The sequence below is a fragment of the Hemicordylus capensis genome, chromosome 1, assembly GCF_027244095.1.
Source record: "Hemicordylus capensis ecotype Gifberg chromosome 1, rHemCap1.1.pri, whole genome shotgun sequence".
NCBI classification, from domain to species: domain Eukaryota; kingdom Metazoa; phylum Chordata; class Lepidosauria; order Squamata; family Cordylidae; genus Hemicordylus; species Hemicordylus capensis.
In genome coordinates, this window is record NC_069657.1 from 84,968,280 (window position 1) to 84,993,761 (window position 25,482).

The 25,482-nt window shown below is 44.5% G+C and overlaps 1 protein-coding gene across 9 annotated transcripts in view; it reads right to left on the minus strand.

Moving 5' to 3' along the window:
- DGKZ (diacylglycerol kinase zeta) overlaps window positions 1-25,482 on the minus strand; it is a 202,983-nt gene that overhangs the window by 82,910 nt on the left and 94,591 nt on the right. The window contains exon 1 of one of the 9 annotated variants that reach the window (XM_053305620.1): window positions 17,429-17,568. The exons of the other annotated variants lie outside the window; for them this stretch is intronic. The gene's annotated coding sequence lies outside the window, so the exon portion shown is untranslated. Of the gene's footprint in view, window positions 1-17,428; window positions 17,569-25,482 lie in introns of those variants that run through there. 9 annotated transcript variants of the gene reach the window in all.

Sequence of the window (25,482 nt, forward strand, 5' to 3'; positions counted from 1 at the left end):
CTCCTTCTCTGTTTATTTTCAGGAAGACCCTCAAGACTCTCCTGTTCTCCCAAGCTCTTAATCAGAATTAATTTTAATTTAATAATTTGTTTTATATTGTTTTTATTGTGTTTTATGTATTTTAATCTGTGATTTTTTATATTAAAATTTGTACACCGCCTAGAGATGTATATATCAGGTGGTATAAAAATGTGATTGATAGATAAATAGATAATAGATAAATAGATTTTGCCTTTTACTGGGGCAAAAGTAACCAGGGCAGTAGTCCCAAGTACCACCAGGTCATACTGGGAAGTACCAGCTGTGGTAGGAGTGAAAAGCACTGCATCAAAGGCACAGGTTCAAAACAAAAATAAAAGAGGGTGGTAACAGAACATATCTTTAAAAGATAGATAGATAGATAAATAGATAGATAGATAGAGGTGGTAACAGAACATATCTATCTATCTATCTATCTATCTATCCATCCATCCATCCACCCACAGATCAACAGCCCACACTGTGACAGCACTATTTGCTAGGCAGGTGGATTTTGAGTGAGTATCATTGAAAACCATGGCATTTACTCCCAAGAAAGTGCATGTAGCCTGAACGGCTTAATGGGAGGACATTCTATTTCCTCCTAGTCAGTCCTACACGCTAAGGGAGCATGCCTTATGTGAAGGAGCTGCGGAGAGCTCAAGGTTTGGGGGAAAAGGAAGGAGCTCCCCCGCATAGTTTAACTGAGGAACAGACAGAGAGCCACATTCTTTCTGGAGCAGCAGAAGCAGAGACAATGGGACACAGTGACACACCAGCTTGGCATTTCTGTCTCCAGCATTAGGGATGGGTCCGGACCGGTCCAGAGGCCATTGTAAAGGCCTCCGGACCGTCCGGACCGGTTCGGACCTGGCCGGTCCGGGTGGAGGGGGTTCCTTTAAGGGTGGGGAGGGTTTACTTACCCCTCCCGCCACTTGTCCCCCTCCAGCTCTCGTATTTATTGTAAGAATTGGAGCGGCAGGATACCTCCCTGCTGCCCCTTGCCCCTCCGCAATGCAAAAGGCTCCGGCAAGCCTTTTGCGCATGGACACGTCACACACGAGCTTCACGTCTCCCCAACACCGGAGGCCCGGTCTACCTGGCCTCGTCCCGGAGGGTAGAACGGGCCTCCGGCCGCCGGAGGCCCGGTCTACCCGCCGGCAGGGGCCAAGGCTGGGTAAACCGGGCCTCCGGCGTCAGGGAGACGTGAAGCTCGCGCACGGCATGAGCAAAAGGCTTTCCGGAGCCTTCTGCATTGCGGAGGGGCAAGGGGCGGCAGGGAGGTATCCTGCCGCCCCAATTCTTACAATAAATACGAGCGCTGGAGGGGGACAAGTGGCGGGAGGGGTAAGTAAACCCTCCCCACCCTAAAAGGAACCCACCCCACAGTGCCGGACCGCAGGTGTGCGGTTCCGTGCACACCCCTATCCAGCATGTTCTGCTGTGCTCTCAACCTCCAGGGCACTTTCAAGCCTAGCTGCTCAACAGCAGCAAAATGCTTCCGTTCAGGCAAGTTGCATTCGAAACGTAAACAGCAGGGGGAGCAGTCTCATGGAAACTAACCCAAAAAATCAGCAACTTTCTTATGCCGGATATACGACATCCTAGGTCTATATCGCAGTGATTAAATCCAAAACAAGGCAATGAAAATGTGAACGGCAGCCTGCTGTCTGTGTAGGGACTGCAGTGTCACAACACAGGAAGTGTGGAAGCACACTTCCGAGATAAGACGTGACCCTGTTGCAGGTTCTAATCTGGAAAGCGCCCAGGAAAGAGACAGGCAGGCCGAAGAAAGTCTAGCGGAAAGTTCTGAAGAATTTGAAAGCTTGCTGATCAAGTTTGTGTGTCATTTTGGTTGGCCCTAATAAAGATCTTACGGGATTGTGACCATGGCATAGCAACATAGGAAGCTGCCTTATACTGATTCAGACCATTGGTCCATTAAGCTCAGTATTGTCTATACTGACTGGCAGCAGCTTCTCCAAGGTTGCAGGCTGGAGTCTCTCTCAGGAATCCTATCTTGGAGATGCCAGGGAGGGAACTTGGAACCTTCTGCATGCAAAGCAGATGCTCCAACACTGAGCTTTGACCCCAGCCCCATGGTCACTAAAGTCATAGTACAAATAATAATGGATAAGAATTCTTTCCTGTTATAAACAAATAAGAAGAACTTCCCATTGCTCTTTCTCTTTGGTAAGTGCCAGGAGCAAACAGAAAACAACTGGCAGAAAATGCACTAAGTTTATAAATGATTTGTATAATTAACAAGCAATCTGCATAACACCAATCTGCCCAGGTTTGAATGCCTAGAATATGGCATCCTTAATCTAAACTGGTTTACAGAGGGACTAAATGTAAATCTAGGGATCACCGACTCCTTCCTATGGAATGTTTCTGCTTGAAAGAATATTAATGCAGATTAATATCCATGGGAATTATCTACCCTGTGTGAAAACTTCTGAAAATGGAAGGTTCGGCCTCATGGCAGGATGTGTGTGGTATTCTCCGATTATGGCTGTGTCCCTGGATCTTTTTTGAAAGATCAGGGATGCAGATGGGATCAAGAGACTTAGGTCCTTTTAGTAAGATTAGCAGGTTGAGTAGACCAAATTTATTTGTAAGGTTTAAATCTATGTTTTGAATTATTATTATAGCAAGGGTTAATTATATAGTTGGTGATTCACGAGGAGGTGTGAGCGGGAAGTCCATATTTGTTTAATGTGTTGTGAATGATTATTGTTAAAATTAATAAAAAATTAAATTTAAAAAGAGAGAGACTTAGGTCCTTTGCAGTGTGTTTTTGATCTGGTCACAACAGGCACAGGATGGAGTCATTACTGAACCTCATTACAGGATTTGGATAATTAGCTGTCAAATCCTTTTCCACCTCCTAAAATCCTGGGCAATCAGAAAAAGAAAAGGAGAAGAATGGACACATCTTGTTTTGTCTCCATGGGCAAAAGTATGTGTAATCCCGTTACATTCAGAAAGGTTGCTTTCTGAATGTTGTTGTAGCAAAAATCTGTTCTGTTCTGTTGTAGCAAAAATCTCCAAGAGTCTCATGGCAAAGACCAACAGATTAATTGTGGCACAAAATTGCAAGAAGGAAATGCATGAACTGTTAGGCTCAGTTGGCAGATATACAGGGGAACATAGGAACAACACAGGAAGCTGTCATACACTGGGTCAGACCATTGGTCTATCTCAGGCATCCCCAAACTGCGGCCCTCCAGGTGTTGCTGAACTACAACTTCCAGCATACCCAGCCACAAAGAATTGTGTCTAGGGATGCTGGGAGTTGTAGTTCAGCAACATCTGGAGGGCCGCAGTTTGGGGATGCCTGGTCTATCTAGCTCAGTATTGTCTACACAAACTGGCAGTGGCTTCTCCAAGGCTGCAGGCTGCAATCTCTCTCAGCCCTACGGGTGCCCCGATACTAGGGAATTGGAACGTTCCCCTTCTCGTAATCAGGTTAGTAAACCTGTATGTCATTTATGCAATGTTCCTGCATAGGAATAGGGAGGGAAGACGCGACCAAGAGGTTCACGTAGATAAGACAGTAAATTTCTTCTGGAAAAGTTTGTATGGTTATGTGCAAAAAGACAAGTGTATCTCTTCTAAACAGCAATGGGACAAATTGTGGAAATGAACGTTGGAAGTAAACCCCCCGTCATTACCTGATGTGCCTTGCAATCCCTCCCCCACCTGAGTTACAGTACTGCCTACATATACTTTATAACCCTGTGGGTTACCAAATCCTTGTTTGTAAATCTTTGTAGATATATGATGTACAAACAACCACTTTGTATATAATTGTGCTTTGGTAACGTACTGTATGCTTTGGTAGTTTGTTGGTTCAATAAAAAAATCTTGCCCTATTTAAAAATAAATAAATCTTGTCCTATTTTGGAGAAGCCAGGGAGGGAACTTGAAACCTTGTGCTCTTCCTAGAGCAGCTCCATCCCCTAAAGGGAATGTCTTACAGTGCTCACATGTGGTCTCCCATTCAAATGCAACCAGGTCAGGCTCTGCTTAGCTAATGGGACAAGTCATGCTTGCTATCACAAGACCAGCTCTCCTCTCTGTGGAGAACATGTGTGGCCAAATTACCACAAAATTAAAGGTTTATACTCTTAACAATTCAATGTAAAGCTTGGATGTGCAAGATAAGGACAGTGATAATTACCTGTCCATCTTAATGGTGACTTCCCTCATTACTAGAAAAATGGAAGGCAAGAGCAGGCTTATTAAACAATTGGGCAGATTAGTGCCTGCACCTTTCCCCTGACATCTCAGAAGCTATAAGGGCTGGAGACTTTAAAAAACAATAATCAAAACCTAGGAATCTGGGCCAACGGATTCTCCAAATGGATACCAGATGGTATGCCTAGAACCTGGACAAACCCTGGCTATCCGGGCCACATGGGAATTCTACATTAAATCTATTTACGAAACATATTTTAAATGACGCCTGCATTATGGCATGTTTTATTAAGCTTTATAAAGATGCTTTGCAGCCAAAAAGGCCCCCGAAGTGGCATGCTACAATTATAAATCCTATGTAAGATCCCACAATGACAATTGTAACAATAAAATAAAGCTGAGAAGTATAAAATAAAAAGAGCCAAAGCAGCCAGGATCACCTCTGATCTGGGGAGCAAAATCACCACACACTGAAGTTCCACCAAAACAATACAGCCTCCAACAGTTTCCTATATGCTGACAGGAGCAGACTGGATAGGCTTCCTAAGGAAGGGAGTTCCAGAGGCTGGGCACCATGGTCAAGGTGGCCTTTTCCCATGTGCCCACTGGCTATATTTCAGATAGATACAGAGCAAAGTCTCCCCAGTTATCTCAATGGGCAAACAGAATCATGTGGGAGCAAGCAATCCTTTATGTCAGAGATTCCCAAACTTGGCTCCCCACATGTTGGACTACAACTCCCATCCCCCCTTCACTCATGCTGGGAATGAAGTGAGTTGTAATCCAGCATAAACTGGGCACACAAGGTTGAAAACTCCGGCTTCAGATGTCCATTATTCATACTCTTTTCACCTGTGCTGCAGATATTAAGGGTGTATATTTATACTGTATTCAAACAACAACACTAAGGCTTTTTCAACCTGAGTAACTACAACTATAAACTTGGCTTCCATGCAAGTTTCCCAGAAAGAACTAGGATTATTATTACATGACTAGGTTAAATCCTCACATCAGGTTGGCAGCTGAACTCAGATTATTAACAATTAGGCGTTCCTGTGAACAAAGCTTTTGCTAAGCTTTGCCACCAAGTTGATGGACCTACACAGTCAGCCTGACATGACTGATAGCATCCTGAAATTGTGGCTATTATGAGGGTTAGTTGTGTGAAGTGAAGCCATTGCATGAGAGCTGCAGTTTATCTCACTGAAAATGGCCTATCTCACTAACTGATCGTGCTAATCCACACCGAATCTTCTTCACAGCAGGAACAAGCAAAACATTGGTCTCCCTCTTAATTTCAAAGCACGTGTGACGCATTGAATCTACTGCAGATAGAGGTCTTATACAAGCAGAGGCTGGTCTCTGGTAAGGAAGGAGAGGGCTGCAGAAACGCCCTGCTCCTCCAAGGCCCTGGATCCTGTTGCACCGTTTTGCATCTGGAGCATACTCCCCTTCACCAACAAGGGAGCTTTCACCTGCTACCAATCTGTAATCAAGGTTGTGATAAGCTTGATTAAAGTGGCCTTATTTTTTTTGGTCAAAAGGCTGCTGAAGCCCAGCATAACAAACAAGCTGGGCCAAGTCACACAAGGCAGCTTCCTTCCTTTCAGGCCTCTAGCAGGAAGCATGGCTGCAGTCATCAGACTCTAAAGAGACCAGCATCTCAATCTCTTGCCCTGTTACTCTGAGGGCTAAGCAGCCCTCAAAAACTTGTGCCAACTGAGAAACTTCCTGGCATTCTGAGGAATAAAAGGTGGGGTACTGAGGTATCCCAGATTTAAAGAGAATCCCAGCCTATTGCCCTGAACGTTCTAATGCCCTCTCCAACAAATACAAGGCAGGAGGCAACTGACTACAAAGGCAACCAGCAGTGCCTCTTCTGTGTGTCCTTTGGTGGCAGATAGAGAGTGGGAATTCCTACAGCATTCTCTCCCCTATTTATCCATAGGGTAAGACACGCACACTTCTGTTAAGTTTAGCTAGCTTAGGAAAGGGTTATAGCAGGGTTTCTTAACCTGGGCCCCCCCAGATGTTGTTGGACTACAACTCCCATCATCCTCAGCCACAAAGGCCATGTCTGAGGATGATGGGAGTTGTAGTCCAACATCATCTGGGGGCCCAAGGTTAAGAAATCCTGGGTTATAGTACTTGCAATACGGGTTACGAGAGGCCAGAAATCTTTTTCCCCCATCCTCCAAAAGACAACAGCATGCTAGAGAGCATATTATTGGGATGGCAGACCCCGAAGTTTGCCTGATGAGGTTTTTCCTACAGCACCAGCTATTGGCGTCCCCAGGATCAGGAAACTGCTAAAACGTACAGGCACTATTAATAATCTCTGCTGTTGACACAGGGACCTCGTGAGCCCTGTTTACTATCGCTTTGCCATCAGGATGACGCTGGAGAGGCCGAGGCCTGGGAAGCTTGGCCGGGGATTCCACTCTCCAACTCCTGCACAGTTCACATGCCAGAGCTCTCCTTCAGCTCATGTTCCGATGCAAGCCTCCCTACTCCCACACCCTTCTGACATCTCAAAATGCATTTTCTCCTATATGCGGCTGCCTCACCTCCCTCCCCTGCCCCGCTCCGCCCACTCAGCAGAGATCTTCTTTCCATTCTAGCTGAGAAACCACTTAGGTTCTCTTAGGTTCATCCCAGCTTCTTTATTCTGCTGTTGATCAGTATGAGGAGCTGCAGCATGCATCACAGCTCAGCTGGTCAAGAGGACCGGGGGTTTCCCTGGAGGAAGGAAGTATCCCTTGCAAGGGCCCACACTCCACCAGATGCAGGACACCAGATTAAATGAGCCCACGTGGTGTAGTGGTTAGAGTGCTGGACTAGGACCTGGGAGACCCGAGTTCAAATCCCCATTCAGCCATGATACTATCTGGGTGACTCTGGGCCAGTCACCTCTCTCAGCCTAACCTACCTCACAGGGTTGTTGTGAAGAGAAACCTAAGTATGTAGTACATCGCTCTGGGCTCCTTGGAGAAAGAGCAGGATATAAAATGTGTGTGTGTGTGTGTGTGTGTGTGTGTGTGTGTGTGTGTGTGTGTGTGAGACTCATCTGAGGTAGAAGATGCTGCATGTCTGTGAGCCACAGTGTGGAGAGTATGCACTTTTCACAGGGACAGTAATGTCAGGCCCAGTTATCATACTGTTTCTCAGTGCACATGGCCTATGAGTCATAAAGCACACCCACCTGGCACAAGAACAGGAAGCCATCTGTGCAGGGAACGGTCCTTTGATATCCAGTCTCCTGACTCATCATAGCTCTCAACATAGAATATTAGGATTGCAAAGGAGCTTGAAGGTCTTCTGGTCCAACTCCCAGCTCAGAGCAAGAAACTGCTAAAGCATCCCCGACAGAGGGGCTGTCCAGCCTCTGTTTGAAAATCTCTAGCAAAGGTGGAGACTGCTGCGAGGCAGACTGTTCCACTTTTGAACAGCTCTTACTGTTAAGAAATTCCTCCTAACCTCTAGCCTGAATCTGTACCCTAGTACTTCCAACCCATCTGGTTCTAGTCCTGTCTGCTGGAACAACAGAGAACAAATCTGCTGCCTCCTCTATGAGACCATCCTCCAGATATTTGAAGATGGAGATCATATCTCCACTTTATCTTCTCTTCTCCAGGCTAAACATACTCAGCTCCTTCAACCATTCCTCATAAGACTTTGTTTCCAGACCGCTCACCATCTTTGTTGCCCTCCTCTGAACTTGCTCCAGATTATCAATGTCCTCCTTAAAAAAACTGTGCCCAGAACTGGACACAGTATTCCAAGTGAGCTCTTGGAAGAGCCCATGAGAAACACTCAGCAGCTGACCAAGCAGACGCTATCCTTCCCCATCTGCATCTTAATCAGAATGGATGTGATTGTTAAGCTGCCAAAAGCTCTGAAGTATACAGACAGTATCATCACAGAAGCCTCCATACATGAGTGTCTGGCCTCCAGAGACAAGCTTGCAATGGAACAGCCCTGTGGGAAGAAAGAACCAAGCTGGTTGTGTGCTAGAACTAGTGGAGTCCTATTTTCAGGCTCGCTGAATTGAGGAACCAGAAGTGCCAAGGCCTGTGTTAGGAACAGGTGCATCTGCTCACATGCAGGCTAGCTGCCTAGGAAAACAATAGTGGCAGTAAATGGGATACAGAAGCATTTTAACAGTCAACAGTCGACTGTCACTGCAAATTCTCAGTGAAGGGTTCCTTTTCTCTTCTGCAGCTAAACAAGCCCTGCTTTTAGCTGGCCAGTCAAAGACAGAATTCTATGGCTCACATGCACGAGTGCTTTGGGGTGAACGTGTCTCTATGTGTTTGGCCTTCAGTTAAAAATACAGAGTAGTTCTATGGCATAGCTATCTTACATATTTAACCCAGTTTAAATTTCACGGCTCTCCCTGTCACCCCAAAAACTCTGAACATTTTTGTGAAGATGCAGAGAAATCTTCCAGAGAGATCTCTAGCCTTCATTTCACAGAGCTACAATTCCTTGGTTGGGTATCATGGCCATTAAATTAGTTTTAAACAGGATTAAATTTGTAGAGCTGACATATCTTTAATTTACATTATATGTGGTCCTGTTCTAATAGCCCTGCTGGTGTGTCCCAGCACCAACAGCGGCCCCACAATAGGGACCAAAGTATGTCATCAACTTGTCCAGTAATTCGTTTCTAGATGTCATTTCATTATGGCTTTAGCATGCATAAGACAAAAGGTGTGGAGAGGTCACGTTTAGGAAGCTGATGCCTCTAGGAAGTCTGACCAATACTACAGACTTCGTCTCCCATAGGACATACATAACCAGGAGTTACAAATAGCTTCCTCCAGGAAACATTTATCTAGACGAGGCAATCAATTTATTGTGGCTGGACGTGATGGGAGTTGTTACCACAAGACCAGCTCTCTTCTCCTAAACCAGCTGCTGTAGTTCAACAACAGATGGAGAGCCAAGGTTACCTACCCCCGGGTCTAGACAAAGATACCCCATTGTATTCTTAAACAGACTGGTCAATCACTAGGGTGTTATTAATATAGGTCTACAAACATCTGGAACAACAATGGAAGAAACTTTCTGACAAGGGAAGCTGTGGAATATATTTTTGAATATTTTTCAGTGAGATGAAGGACAGGCATCTCTTTGGGTTATAAAATAACTTGCCTTAGGAATCTGAGCAGATGACCTGCTGGGGATCTTCTAGTGCTGTGGCTTGACTATCAGATCTATTTTTAAGCCTGCAGCAGCCAGCCTTAAAATCCAGGAATGCAGAGATTGCTCATTCACTGCAGCTGAGGGTGGTAGTCCTGGGCTACAAAAGCAAGACATGTACACCTTATTCGGGAACACCAAAACAAATCTGTCCCCCACCCCCTCCCATTTGTTTGCTTGAGGGAGCGACAGTTTTCTTCATTTGCAAATTGTTGATAAAAGCGGACACTATATTAATTTTCACCCCCTTCCTGTTTTATGTACATATTTCTTTGTTATTATATTCCACTCTCTTTAGAAAGTTCAGAGCAGTTTACAAAGGCGACCCGGCAGTCTCCCACTCAGGCACTAACCACCAGGCTGTGACCTGCTTAGCTTTAACAATGTGTCTTGCGCAGTATGGTCTACCCTCCACACAGAGAGAGGAACATCTTGAAAAACAGGATTGCAGGATGTACCCTAAAGACTCAGAAACAAACTAGCAGATACAACAAAAGCACAGCAATCTGTTTCTTTTTTACCTCATGATTTCATAAAAGGGATCTGTGTGTGTGTGTGTGTGTGTGTGTGTGTGTGTGCGCACACACACACACACACGCACACACACACAGAGACATATGTTTGCATTTAAGGTGCAAGGCACTCCATACCAGTTACCTGACACAATGGCCTGACCTCCTTCCTAGTTCCTGTTGTATATAGTGGCCTTGTAACTGCTACTCAAGGTTGGCATTAAAGTCATTAGCATTCCAGCCAATAATTTACAAGGACAACAGAGGCTGTGGCACCTTAAGAGGCTAATAAATTTATTATTTAATTAATTAATTACTTGCTTACATTTTTATACTGCCCTAGCCAAAGGCCCTGGGCAGTGCACAACCACAAAACAAAAAACTAACAATCATTTAACACAGTCAACTTAAAACAATATAAAAAACAAAATTTAAAAACAAACAGTTAAAAACATTCAAGAACAATTTAAAAACCTTGGAAGGCCAGACCAAGCAAATAAGTTTTAAGGGCTCTCTTGACATGCATTCCAAGCCATACATTTCTGCCGGGAGTGCATTACACAGTCCAGGAGCAGCTGCAGAGAAGGCCCAGTTCTGAGTTGCCACCATATGTACCAGTGGTCTCCAGAAGACCTTAACATGCAAAGGGGATCATACAGAGGAAGGCGCTCTTCTAAGGTAACCTGGACCTAAGCTGTTTGGGGTTTTAAAGGTAATAACCAGCACTCTGTATTTTGCCCGGAAACTTATTGGCAGCCAATGCAACTCTTTACATAAAGGCATAATATGGTCTCTCTGGGTAACCCCAGAGACCAATCTGGCATCCACATTTTGAACTGACTGAAGTTTCTGAACTATGTACAAAGGCAGCCCCACATAGAGTGCATTGCAATAGTCAAGCCTGGGAGGTTACCAGCTGATGCACCACTGTTTTGAGTCTGTTCTTTTCAACCATCTCAAGAATGCTACATAAAAGCTCATGCTGCAATAGAGACTTGTTCACATGATTTAAAATTGGGTAGGACAAGCATCCTACACAGTTTTGGGAGCTGTACATTCCCCCTCACTTTTGATAGTAGGTGAAGGGAAAACAAGGGAGGAAGAACCAGCAGTGTTAATCAGCTAGGCTCTTGCTGAGTAGGAGGGCTTTTCCCTCCTACCTAATTCTGCAGCTGGGTACAGCTGCTGGGTAGGACAGAGCCCTCCTACCCAGCATGAAGCTAGCTAACAATCATGACTGGTGTTTCCTGCCTTGTTTCCCCCTTACTGATGATCAAAAATCCAGCTTTCAATTGTGTGAACAAGACTTATACATGCCAGTCTTTAAACTAGCACACTACCTGCAACAGAGCCCTCTGTGCAACTTATGGCAAGGCTACTATGGTGAAGCCCAAAAGCAAGGCACAGCCTGCTGACAGCTTTGCTACCCCAGTCATTGCACTGCATACATATATTCAATATTTCTGGCCACTGGCAAGTATAGACACATCCATACAGATTATCAACAGCCAGCTATCAAATGCAACAGGACAGGGAGCATGATCTGTAAACCTATTTCCCTGGCATCCAAGCAGAAAGTCATAATCTTGCCGTCCAAGAATTACTAGGGCCCCATCCAATACAAGTTCTGAACTGCTGCATTTTCATGCACCAGCACCTTCCCAGCAGCAGCCATCCAATAATCTCCTCTCAAAATCTTGCAAATAACAGCACTTCTTAATACCATTCTGTATCTCCTGGCTCCAGTCTGCACCACAGTCCTAGATTTTCAGGCTTAACTTTATACTGATGCTAAATGCCACAAGCATACTAAAACAATTTTGCTGTGCCATGTCTGAGGTTCTGCTGCCTTCCCCACTGTGCATGCTGTGCATGCTCAAATGGCCTCTGTGAGGCCCTAGGCCATGCCAGGTCACACAGAGGCCATTTGAGCATGTGCAGTGGCTATTTTGTTTTCGGCAGCCCTTTTTTTTTTTAAAAAAAAGTTTATTTTAAAAAATGGCCACTGTGCATGCTCAAATGGTTCCTGTGAGGCCCTAGGCCTTGACAGGCCTCGCAGAGGCCATTTGAGCATGTGTGGCAGCCTCCAAAATGGTCAGACGCCGATCTTTGCAGGCCTGAAAATCAGCCCGGGACGGGCTGTGGCAGTGAATTAAGAGGCCATCAGGGAGAGGGGGAACCTTTACAGACCCCCCCCCACAGGAAGCCTCTGAAGGGGCTACAGGTATTAATATAATATAAGTCACTGTACACATTTGGCACTATGTACAGAGAATCAGGGCTTGTGAATACTGAGCTGAAGCTTATGAGCTAGGATTGTATTCATTTGCTCTTACTTTGCTTCTTGTGATAAGCGAGTTAAATGTGATGTCTTAATAATATGGCTATTAATGGTGAGTTTGTCTTTGAATCAGTGTGAAATCCTTAGTATTAAGGCCCACTGGGAGTTTCTTGCTCTCTTTCTCTCATTTTAACTGTCTTTCTGAAATACTAGAATACATTCCAAGCAGTGACACAGTTTACTCTGCATATCCTTTAATTATTTTCAGAGTATCTGGGAAAAGTCAAATTCTCCATTTATTTTTAAAACTTATGTAATGGTGATGCTACAATGCATAGTAGAGAATCAGACAGGCACTTCTTTTTAGTTTTCCAAGTACACCTCCACATAGTATTTGGGTATTTCATGAGCCCCCAGCATACTGAAATTTGTAGTTTTCTAGCATTTCTTGGTCTGGCTAAGTCCACTGCTAAATAGTTTTTGAAATATTAAAAGATTAACGAGCCTGACTTGTATTTTTGAGCTGATATGATGGTCAAGTTATCTGAAAGATGGGTGTCAGATGTTTGGACAGGGGGCGCAATTTCAGTGCTTGCCCTAGGCGCTATTTTCCCTAGATATGCCTCTGCGAACAGCACTGAACCAGCACACACACAAAAGTAAGACTTTGAAGGCCTTTCCACAATTTCCCCTCCATTCACACCTAAAGCGGAGCCCTAAGAAAACCCATGCACCTCAATGCACTACACGACATAGAGAGATCCTACCATTTCTGATATTTGCGGGGGCGGGGGGGGGGAGATGGCTTAAAAGTGCCTCAAGGACTGTGTAGGGTACCTGGCCTTATGTTGTCACTCTTTTGAACACATGGACTCTGTCTCACACTATAAACTAAAGAAAGCTTGCTTGCCAGGACAGAGCACTAGCTGTTCTCCTTCAATACACATCACCATGTTAATACCAAACGTCTTCATCTACCACCTCATTCCCTGACACAGACACCCTTTTTTTCTTCTCAGAGGGTATAAGAGCAGTGTGACAAAATGGGGATGACTCTATGCTTTCCTCCCTTGCACGTTTGAATGCCCTTCCTCCTGAACTCTTAGACGGGAAATATAAATGAGTTTCGTATGCATTGCGCAGTTGCCCTTGTGGCTCAGGGGATATAGAGTCAGTTGTTCATGTTATTCTGTACTGTCAGTTTTATAGGGATGTTCGTATTAAGTTTATTGCTCCTCTCTTAAATAATCATCCTGACCATACTGATCGATTTTACTTGGATTTTTTGTTGTCAAATTTTAAATCTGTTACCTCTGTTAATGTGGCCAAGTTTTGTTGCATCCAGACTTCGTAGAGCTTGTATTAGCAAATTGGATATTTTGTAAATTATAAAAGTATTATTTTAAATGTTAAGCTGGTCTAAGGACCGTAATAAACTTACTCCTCCTCTTCCTCTATGCTTTCCTGGGATCTACCCTCAGTAGCAAGATTGCTATGATCCCAAATCTAGGAGCACACCGTTCCTTCAAGGCAGGCTGCCACCAGTTGAAGACTGATATAAAGCCACTGACCAGGCTTAGATGGGTGTTCCACGGGAGAAACTGTAGAGATTAACGCTCTCTCAGCCAAGGACCTGTCTACTGATAGACCAAGGTAAAACTCAGTGCTAGTCAGTTAGTAAATGCTTTTTGTATTTTCTTTTGAATTCCTGTATTCCTTTCTTTACTCCCAGTTTCACCCTATTCCACCCACCACTACCTGCAATTCCTTATTCTGTATGCAACCCTTGTTTCTTAATAAATTTCATATACTTAGAAGTAGCTTCAGTCTGATTTAACAGGTTCTGGAAGTTTATTTGCAAAACTCTTCCCCATGTGCCTTGTAAGAGCATTCACTATTGTTGAGTTGTTTTCAGCATAATATCTTATTGTCTAGAGCTGGGTTGTGTGGACTCTGGCTGTGTACAGTGCCTGTAAGTCCCAAACCAGACAGTTTTAGGTTGTTGAAGCTGTGTCTAAGCCTGGTCAGTGGCTTTAGATCAGTCTTCAACTGGTGGCAGACTACCTTGGAGGAGCGGCGTGCTCCTAGATTTAGGATCAGAGCAATCTCTCTACTGAGGGTAGATCCCAGGAAAGCATAGAGTCACCCCTGTTTCATCACAAGCAGGATCAGAGGTAAAAAGTGAGACTATTGGCAGATGTGCAGTAGAGAGGTCAATGTTAATTATTCCTCAAGTTCAAGGCAATGGTGGTCTTTCATATACAGCAATGGACTGTGAGACTATCCCAACAAATGTTCTTGCTTTACATCTTTGTGAGGAATTTGCCCTCCTTCCATCCTAGATAGTGCAGAAAGATGTTCTACAGCAGGGTTTCTTAACCTTAAGTCCCCATATGTTGTTAGACTACAACTCCCATCATCCCTAGCCATGGCTTTTGTGGCCAGAGATGATGGGAGTTGTAGTCCAAAAAAATCTGGGGACCCAAGGTTAAGAAACCCCAATATACAGCCTAAGAAATAATTTAGAAAGCATTCAAAAATCCATGGCAGCCATGGTGGTCTTAGTCCCTTTCCTATAATTTTTTTCTGACACAAAGCACAAATCAGCTCAGCCAATTTTCTGGGACAGTCTTGCATCCCGCTGCTGCATTTGAAAAAACACTGCAGCCTTGAACTTGAGGTAGAACTTGAGACCTCTGCAAGCAAGCCTGTTGCATATTGTTCTATGGTCCCCAGTGCAATTCTTCATGGCCCCTAGTGGACCTATCAAATTTTAAACGAGGTATGATAAAAGGTTTGCCTACAGTTCATGAGAAAAAATAATCAGCTTGTCAATGAGTCATGTTTGTTTGTTCAAAACCAAAAGGTCATCATGAAAATGCCACATGTCACAGTTAGAAAAATAGATATATAGTCCTCCAGAGAGGAAAGTCACTGCTCTCTTTGGGCTGACATGCTTGGTGTGTTTTCAGTTTAACAACACTAAAAACATTTCAAAATTTTGTACAAAACACACAGCAGGTGTCCATGAGAGAAGGATACCTGTTTTTTCTACCTTCTTGCACGTGGCATCCAAACAATGGAACAACCTGCCTAAACTGGTACATCTGGTCCCCTGTACTGGCTGCATTCAGGAAGGCTGTTTAGGTGGGCCTTCTAGATCTCTCAAAGCATCCTCGCTGGAATTTGTTTTATTCTGCTGCTCTCGTGCACTTCTGTGCAGAAAGGTGGGGTATAAATTTATCAATGAAAAGCTACATATTATGCAAACATTCCTGAGCGCATATGCCCCACATCTATGAAGTTGTGAGTGCCAGAAGGTACCCGCTTTATTATGGAGCCTAACCAGTCTTGAGGGGATCAGTTTCTGTGGAATTTTTTTAAAATTTATTTTTTAATTTATTTTTAGATTTTTTTATCCTGCTCTTCCTCTAAGGAGCCCAGAGCGGTGTACTACATACTTAGGTTTCTCCTCACAACAACCCTGTGAAGTAGGGTTGAGCTGGTCTTGTGGTAGCAAGCATGACTTGTCCCCAGCTAAGCAGGGTCTGCCCTGGTTGCATCTGAATGGGAGACTTGATGTGTGAGCACTGCAAGATATTCCCCTTAGGGGGATGGAGCCACTCTGGAAAGAGCAGAAGGTTTCAAGTTCCCTCCCTGGCTTCTCCAAGATAGGGCTGAGAGAGATTCCTGCCTGCAACCTTGGAGAAGCCGCTGCCAGTCTGTGCAGACAATACTGAGCTACATAGACCAATGGTCTGAATCAGTATATGGCAGTTTCCTATGTTCCTAAGTAGGTTAGGCTGAGAGAGAAGTGACTGGCCCAGAGTCACCCAGCTAGCGTCATGGCTGAATGGGGATTTGAACTCGGGTCTCCCTGGTCCTAGTCCAGCACTCTAACCACTGGCCCTGGATCATGATCTGGTGAATTAAAAAGAGAAAACAGAATTTGGCTATTCCCTGGTCTAAGCTAGATCAAGTGCTCTAAAAATGGTGTCATTTAACAGCAAGGAAGCTGGTGAGGCATTTTGGAGTTTTCTAGTGCAGTTGTCAGCAACTGGGTTTCTAGAGCCTTTTTGCAGGGGACGGGGTGGTGGTGGAATCACTAGAAGCAAAGTCCACAGGCCACCCAATACCTACCACCAGTATTCCCTCTAAGGTGTGCACATGTGCGAGCGCACACAATTTTTAAAATGTCCGCTCAGTTAATTTTAGATCCCATCCAGGTTGAATCTGGAAGCCCCCATTCTGAATGTATGTGTGCACACACGGCATTGATACTGCCGCCCGGAACAAATCTCATTCCACTCGCAGATGAAAAAAATTAGAAAAAACACTGCCTACCACTGGTATTGGTCAATATTTAAATGTCTATATACATTATTTATTTGTTTATCATATTTCTGTATTGCCTGATATGTATGTCTCTAGGCGGTGTACAATTATGGCAGCAATGGGAGTGCTATTTCAAATCACTTGACTGGTCAGCTATCACCATGTAGCAAGCTGTGGCATGCCAATCAAGCATTTTTGTCACACCACCATAAAGACTGGGTTTGTGGTAGCCCAGAGAAAAATGCAAAGGCAATAGCACTGACCTATGTTAATTCCCATTCCACCTATTCATCAGACTTCAGCTCAGCAGGTTCAGATACGTTAAAAAAACAGCTACAGCATGTCAACACACAACTTAAAAACTGGCTGCATGTTTGATGCAATACAGTAAACATGAAGAAAGTTTGCACCGCCAGATATATTTGCCAACAAAAGAGAGAGAGAGAGAGACACAGACAGACAGACAGACAGACAGGGATGGAAAGTCAACTCTCTTTCCAAGGATGGGTTCACAAGGCACAGAAAAGGTGGATTCTCACAAACTGAGTTTGCAGGACACTGAAATGGCAATTCCCTCAAAACTATGGCTACAACCACAGTAGTAGTGACCCGTATTGCTACCCCTTCCCAAACCTTCTAACACCATGGCTCGGCAGGTCACAGCAATGCTCACACCCCAAAGCTCTTGTCCTAGTCCTCTACCATGGCTAACTTTCCTTGCCACAGTGAGGTTATTTCACAAAGAGATTCACAATTTCCCTTTCCCACCACCAAAAGTTTCTCATTTCCTCACCCCGAACAACCAAACCTAAGCAGAGAGCATTAAAAGAGGGGAGGAGGAAGAGGAGAGGAGGACCGGCAGAGCCTTTGTGACCTGATCCGAAGCTGAAGAAAGAAATTCCTGCAGGTGAAGAGCCTGGGGCTGGGGGAGCGGCGGCTGCAGGGAGAGGAGAGGCTGCCAGCCCTGGAGAGAGATTCGGTCCTAGTTTGGAGAGAGAGGGCTCTGTTTATCCCTCTGCCTCCTCCCCATGCTGCAAATCATGACAGCCCTCTTTAAAAAAAAACAACACACACACACAACTAACAGCACTTCCTCCTACAGCAGCTATGAGGGCGGCTACCTCTAAGAGAGGGCGGGAATGAAGTGAATGAGAGAGACATTAATCCCAGCTAAGTTCAGCGTAGCTAGTTCTTGCAGACTAAGAAATATAAAAAACAAGAGAACTATAATACTTATGGAACAGCAAGCTATTCCACCAACCCAAAAAACTTCATACACACACACACACACACACACACACACACTAACTTTAATTCACAAATGCTTTATTGGCCCAACTAATGTTTCAAGCACTGCAAAAGCACCACTTATAAAAGGGACCCTGAGAATTCCCAGTGCGTGGAATGACATTGGGACCACCTGCCACAGGAGTTTGCTTCTGTGTTTGTGTTCTCCTCCCCAGGGGCGTAGCTAGGGGAGAAGGGGCCCCGTGTTCATCCCTCTCTCTGGCGGCCCCCCAGAGTGAGGGAGATAATGAAGAAAATAGGGAGGGATGGAGCTAGAGGGCCCTCAGGAGCTGGGGGCCTGTGTTCTTTGAACCCTTTCGCTCAATTATAGCTACGCCCCTGCTCTTCCCCTCCCTTTGCTGTCCTTGCCAGCATCTCTTTTTTGCTTTGTGACACCATGTTTAGAAGACAAAAATAAGCCTATAGGAGACATGACAGCCTAGACACGACAGCCCCAAACCCAGAAGGACAGTGTCCTCCTTGCCCACCATCTCTCCTGTTCCTGCTTTATCCTCACAGCAACCAGTAAGTGCCTTGACCTTTTTTTGCTTCAGCTAAAGGTCACCCTCCTGCCTCATTTCCTTCCTCTCTAAACAGAGGAACTACTTGCTGAAAGGAGACTCTGCGATCAGTCACAGCTCTTGCTTGCAAGAGACTCTCCATTACCTGAAAAAATAATGCAGACGGCCATGCAGGTCCTTTAGAAAGGAATCCAAACAGCAAGAATGGCACAACACTTCTGTTACTTGGCCTTTTATTAGGAGGAGGAATTCTGCTACTGTGGCTGTTTCTATTACCTGAGTGAATGGTGACAGACGAAGAACCTCACCTGCTGAAGCGGAACCAAAATGCCATCGGATGATGTTCTGCTCCGTGACAGCAAAATTATCCCCCTAAGGGGCTTCCTGTGCAAGGCCACAAACTAGCAATTGCATTTGACTTGACTGCATTAAGGAGCTTATACTTCACCTTCTCACAGGCACGCGTGCGCACACACCACACCATGCCTACAGATTTAACCACAGTGAAGGAGAGCAGGGAGATTTGAGGGGAGGAGGCGCTGCGTTTCTACACTCTCCATGCTGCTTTTGCTACATTTCTTTTTCTCCCTATTTCAATCCCATTTTGCACAGTACTTATGCTAAGTTTCCTCTTGAGCCTGGATGATAGGCATGGGCAAAATGTGCCAGAGTCAATCGTGGATGAGATTAATAGGCTTCTATCCTTGTTAATCACACCATTACTTTGGGACTGTATTTTATATTTGATTTTAAATGTGATTTTAATTTTGATCAGTTGTTTTTAATTGTTGAGTTTATTGCTATAGTTCTAACCCACTGTAGACTGCCATGAGGTGCTTGTTTTGGGTGGAGTATAAATGCATAAAATAAAATAACAAACAACAATGCATGTGAAAAATGTGCATGTGGACATTACATCAATAAAATAGTTTATGCTGTAATTACCTAGCAGGCTTGACCCTTCCCCTCCACCCCCAAGTAGGTAAATATTTGTTTTTCCTCAGTAACAGCAGTACTAAAAAAAAAAGAAATGGGGCCACAGGCAAAGCAAAGTGCATTTGGGGAGCAGGCACGGGCAAGCTCTGTCCCATGTTACACCCCTGAAAGACAAATAACCATATCTTTCACATTTATGCAACCATCCAAAACACAATTTCTGCCTTTTGATGGTGTTAACTTTCAAATAAGCATGCTCAGAAATGCAGTTTTATTTTAATCTCTGTTTTATGGTTCAGTTATAGTTTCCAGAAGCTGGCAGAATTATGTTTGTGTTTTTCTGACTAGTGAATAACAGCAGAATAAATGACAATAGAGAAAAACACTCTGAGTATGTCAAAAGTGCTTAGTCACAGGGATCCAGTGATGGAGAATGAGTTATCTGTCTGGGGGGGAGTGGGGTGACACTTGCACACCCTCACCCTTCCTTGGGCACTGCCTCAGTAAAAGAACTTCTGTCATTCAAGGTTTTCTTACACCATTCATTGGAGTTTACTTCCAAGTAAATGAGTTTAGGATTGTAGTCCAATTGTTTAACAATCGTCCCTTTAACTGATTAATATAAATATTACAATACCTCCATCCAGAAATAAATTTCAATATTTAATGAAGACAATCATTTCTTTTCTACAAAGTAACAGGGGGGGAAAATAATGCATAGTTTGGAACACAGCCTAAAAGGACAAACCAACCAAGTATGGTTAACCACAATGCTGAACCTGAAGAGAGGAGAGCTGGTCTTGTGGTAGCAAGCATGACTTGTTCCCTTAGCTAAGAAGGGTCCACCCTGGTTGCATATGAAAGGGAAACTAGAAGTGTGAGCACTGTAACATAGTCCCCTTAGGGGTCCCCAACCTGTGGCCCTCCAGATGTTGCTGAACTACAATCCCCATCACCCCCAGCAACAACTTATTGTGGCAGAGATGATGAGAATTGTAGTTCAGCAACATCTGGAGGGCCGCAGGTTGGGGACCCCTGCATGGAGCCACTCTGGGAAGAGCAGAAGGTTCCAGGTTCCCTCCCTGGCATCTCCAAGATAGGGCTGAGAGAGATTCCTACCTGCAACCTTGGAGAAACCGCTGCCAGTCTGTGTAGGCAATAATGAGCTAGATAGACCAATGGTCTGACGTGGTATATGGCAGCTTCCTATGTTCCTGAATACTCTAATATTTAAACTTGGGTTAAAAATCCATATTTTAATTTGCAAATGCTAAAACTTCTAACAGTTATTTTCATACCCAGTAAGAGAAAACAGAGAGTTGCTCCATACCTCATGCTGTATATTCACATGTTATGTTCAATGCATACACTACCTGTGTACAGTGTACACGTGTATAGATCTATACACACGTGCAGGTACTCCAACATTATGTTTAATGCACATACAATAGTACAATTCCTATTTGTACCCAAGCATTTGAAGGGGTCTGTACCCAGATTCACTTTTAAGATGAACATACATCATTCAGGCTACATGTACACGTGTACAGACACCTATATGCATGTACAATATAATGTCTGAATAGGGCTTGTATGTGAACTTAAGAACACCTCTGCTTGATCAGGCCCAAGGCCCATCAAGTCCAGCATCCTGCTTCACACAGTGGCCCACCAAATGCCACTGGAAGCCCATAGGCAAGAGCTGAAGGCATGCCCTCTCTCCTGCTGTTGCTCCCCTGCAACTGGTATTTAGAGGCATCTTGCCTCTGAGGCTAGCGTATAGCCCTCCGACTAGTAGCCGTTGATAGACATCTCCTCCATGAATTTATCTAAACCCCTCTTAAAGCCATCCAGGCTGTTGGCTGTCACCACATCTTGTGGCAGAGAATTCCATAAGTTACTTATGTGTTGTGTGTAGTACTTCCTGTTGTTGGTCCTGGATTTCTTGGCAATCAGTTTCATGGGATGACTCCTGGTTCTAGTGTTATGTGAGAGGGAGAAAAAGTTCTCTTTATCAACTTTCTCCACGTTAAGGAAGGTGCTCTAGGCCCCTAATTATCTTGGTTTCTCTTCTCTGCACCTTCTCTAGTTCTACAATGTCCTTCTTAAGATATGGTGACCAGAACTATATGCAGTACTCCAAGTGTGGCCACACCATAGTTTTGTATAAGGGCATTATAATATTAGCAGTTTAGTTCTCAATCCCCTTCCTAATGTTTACAAGCATGGAATCTTTTTCACAGCTGCCGCATATTGACACTTTCAATGAGCTGTCCACCATGTCTGGTGGCTGTAGGCCACCCCTAGCTTCAGAGGCACGATGCCTCTCAATACCAGGTGCAGGGGAGCAACAGCAGGAGAGAGGGCATGCATATGCCCTCTTGCCTGTGGGCTCTCCAGAGGCATCTGGTGGTCCACTGTGTGAAACAGGATGCTGTCTATATAGGCTTTGGGCCTGATCCAGCAGGGCTGTTCTTATGTTATGACCACAAGATCCCTCTCCTGGTCAGTCACCGACAGCTAAGACCCCATCAGCGTATATGTGAAGTTGGGGTTTTTGCCCCAATATGCATCACGTTACCCTTGTTAATACTGAACCACATTTGCCATTTTGTTGCCCACTCACCCAGTTTGGAGAGATCCGTCTGGACCCCTCTCAATCTCTTTTGGATTTCACCACCCTAAATGGTTTGGTTTCTTCTGCAAATTTGGCCACCTCGCTGCTCTATAACATTTATGCATAAATTAAAAAGCACTGGTCCCAGTACAGATCCCTTGGGAACCCCACTTCTTACTTCCCTCCATTTATAGAACAGTCCATTTATTCCTACCCTCTGTTTCCTGCCCTTCAACCACTTACCAATCCACACAGGAACCTGCCCCCTTATCCCACGACAGCTAGGTTTTCTCAAGTGTCTTATGAGGAACATTGTCAAAAGCTTTTTGAAAGTCCAGCTATGCTATGTCAACTGGTTCACCTTTATCTACACACCTCTTGACGCTCTCAAAAAACTCCAAAAGGTTGGTGAGGCAAGATTTACCTTTGCAGAAGCCATGCTGGTTCTCCTTCAGTAGGACCTATTGTTCTATATACTTAACAATTTTATCCTTGAGAATACTTTCCATCAATTTGCCTGGAACAGATATTAAGCCAACTGGCCTGCAATTTCCCGGTTCCCCCCGGATCCCTTTTTGAAAATCGGTGTTACATTGGCTACTTTCCAAGTTTCCTACAAGTGGTACAGAGCCTGATTGTAGGGATAAGTTATATATTTTTGCAAGCTGTGAATATACTAAATAATCATATGAACTGTGGATAACCAATTCAATTTTACATGCATCTTATTATTTATTTTATCACACTTTATTTTATCACACTTTAGCCCATCCTACAAAGAAGCTCAGGGCAGTATACATGGTTCCCCAACCTTGTTTTATGTTCACAGTAACTCTGTGAAATAGTTTAGGCTGAGAACATGAGACTGGCCCAAGGTTACCCAGTAAGATTCCTGGCTGAGCGGGGATTTGAACCTGAGTCTCCCTGGTCCAATCCCAACACTCTAACCACAATGGTTTTTCATAGACATTGTCTGGAAACTTTGACTGGGCCAGCATCCCCATGTATGTAGGTGTTTGTCATCCACACTTCGTGTGCACATGCTGTGTAAAGCACGATGTATCTGCAACAACACACATTTCTTAACTTATATAGAGCCCTTTCTCACTGTCCCCGAGAAAACGCTTGGGGCACATGGGGAGGAAGGCTGTAAAACCTTATCTCCCCTGCAGATGATTGCCCCATCCATGCTGGGCGTGCAGATCACACACCTACATGGACTCCAGCTCTCCCCGGCAGCAGCATCGCCCCAACCTCCGGAAATCCCATAATGCACTGTGTAAGTGCGCAGTGCATTGTGGGGAAACCCCACCACCACCTGATGCAAACTGGATGCCCTGCAATCTTCCAGCCCTGGCTGCAAGCAGTCGGGGCTGGCAGACGACCAACAAAATGGAATTAAGAGAGAGCATGCTCCCTTAACCTCATTTTGGAGGTGGGCTCCAGAGGCGGGTTTGCTGCTGTGCTGCCGGCAGGAGCTGCTTGGCTCCCGACAGTTCACATGCGCAGCAACATTTGGGCTAAGGCAGCAAGCCCAATCTTTGCTGCACGTGTGTGAACAGCCTCATAGATTAATCTGTTGGGGCCTGAAGGCCAATTCCTCCCCATATTTTAAATAGTACATAGGAACATAGGAAGCTGCCATATACGGAGTCAGACCATTGGTCTATCTAGGCTCAGTATTGTCTTCACAGACTGGCAGCGGCTTCTTCAAGCTTGCAGGCAGGAATCTCTCTCAGCAACGTACTGTATACTTTGGTAGTTTGTTGGTTCAATTAAAAAAAATCTTGTCCTAAAAATCTTGTCCTATCTTGGAGAAGCCAGGGAGGGAACTTGGAACCTTCTGCTCTTCCCAGAGCAGCCCCATCCCCTGAGGGGAATATCTTACAGTGCTCACACTTCTATTCTCCCTTTCATATGCAACCAGGGTGGACCCTGCTTAGCTAAGGGGACAAGTCATGCTTGCTACCACAAGACCGGCTCTCCTCTCCTAGTACATTTTTATGCAATTACTTCCCATAGTTCCTAGAAGAATTTAGTTGTAAAACAACAGTTACTGAGCAGAATCCATCAACTGCTTCTGCTGGGTAGCCCCCCATTCATTTAGAATCATTCTGTACAGGAGCAACATCTGGCGATTTGTATTGAGAATATGTTGCCGTTTAAGAAAGAACAAGGAAAGATCTGTATCTACACCATCGAAGCCATGACCAGGAGGTCACAATGCAACTTTAGCACAAGTGTCATGTTCCTCAACCCATCCACAGCTGGACTGACGGTTAGCCTTAGTCATTTTAGTGCCGTTTGAAAGGCAAGAGAGGGAAGTTCTAAGGCACTCAGCCATCTGCCTTACTGCTCTGCTGATGGATATCTCAAAAACCTCACACAGGATATCGTTAACCATAGTAGAGAGAAGGGTCCAAGTCTCCACAGCATCACTGTTACTGACATAAGCAATGCCCCATAACAGGATCTGCTGCCGACAAAAGGCCAAATAGCTTTTGCAGAGAACTGAGCACTGCTGCCAAGACAGGCTCTCAGTCTTGTACACCCCGATGGCAACAGCAGCTCTTTCCCCAGCTAGTATAGTTTTTCAGGTCCATTCCTGTGACTGTTTCTAAGAAGGGAAGCACAGGAGTTCTCTTCTAGCTCAGGAGAAGCAGCAGGACACATTAGTTCGATCAAGACCTTGACTTGGCTTTTTCCAGCAAAAGCCCAGAATATGGACAAGTATATTTATCTTCTTCACTCTAGACAAAGCATAATTTATCACACTCTCCTTTCAAATGCTAATATCAGCCGCCTTTAATGTGAAGGCAGCAGACCATGTATAACAGATACATGGAGCACTGGACAGCCACCTTATTTATTTTTTATTTTATTTTATTTTATTTTATTTCAACATTTTTATACCGCCCAAAACTTACGTCTCTGGGCGGTTCACAACCAGATAAAAACAAAGATAAAACGTTAGTTAAAAACAAAACAAAACAAAGCAAAACTTAAAACACAGCAATTTAAAAACAATTTTTAAAACAATATTCTAAAAACAACATTAAAATAATTAAAACAATATCAGTTAAAAGCCTGGTTGAACAGATGTGTCTTTAGAGACTTTTTAAAAATTGTCAAAGATGGGGAGGCTCTTATTGCACTAGAGAGTGCATTCCAAAGCCTCGGGGCAGCCACGGAGAAGGCCTGTCCCTGAGTAGCCACCAGACGAGCTGGTGGCAAAATCAGACGGACCTCTCCTGATGATCTCAATGGGCGGTGGCGGGGTTCATGACAAAGAAAACGTTCTCTTAAATACTCAGGGCCCAAGCTATTTAGGGCTTTATAGGTTATGACCAGCACCTTGTATTTTGCCTGGAAACATATCGGCAGCCAGTGTAACTCCTTCAATACAGGAGTAATATGGTCTCTTGTACCCTTGTACCCCTATTCTCAGAAATCCGAGTCTACCCATATCCTACCATTGTGCTATTATAAGTTGAAATGGCTCTGGAAGTGAAACCACCCAGTTTTGAGTGCCAATATGGCACAATGGCTGGAGTGCGGGTCCTGGAT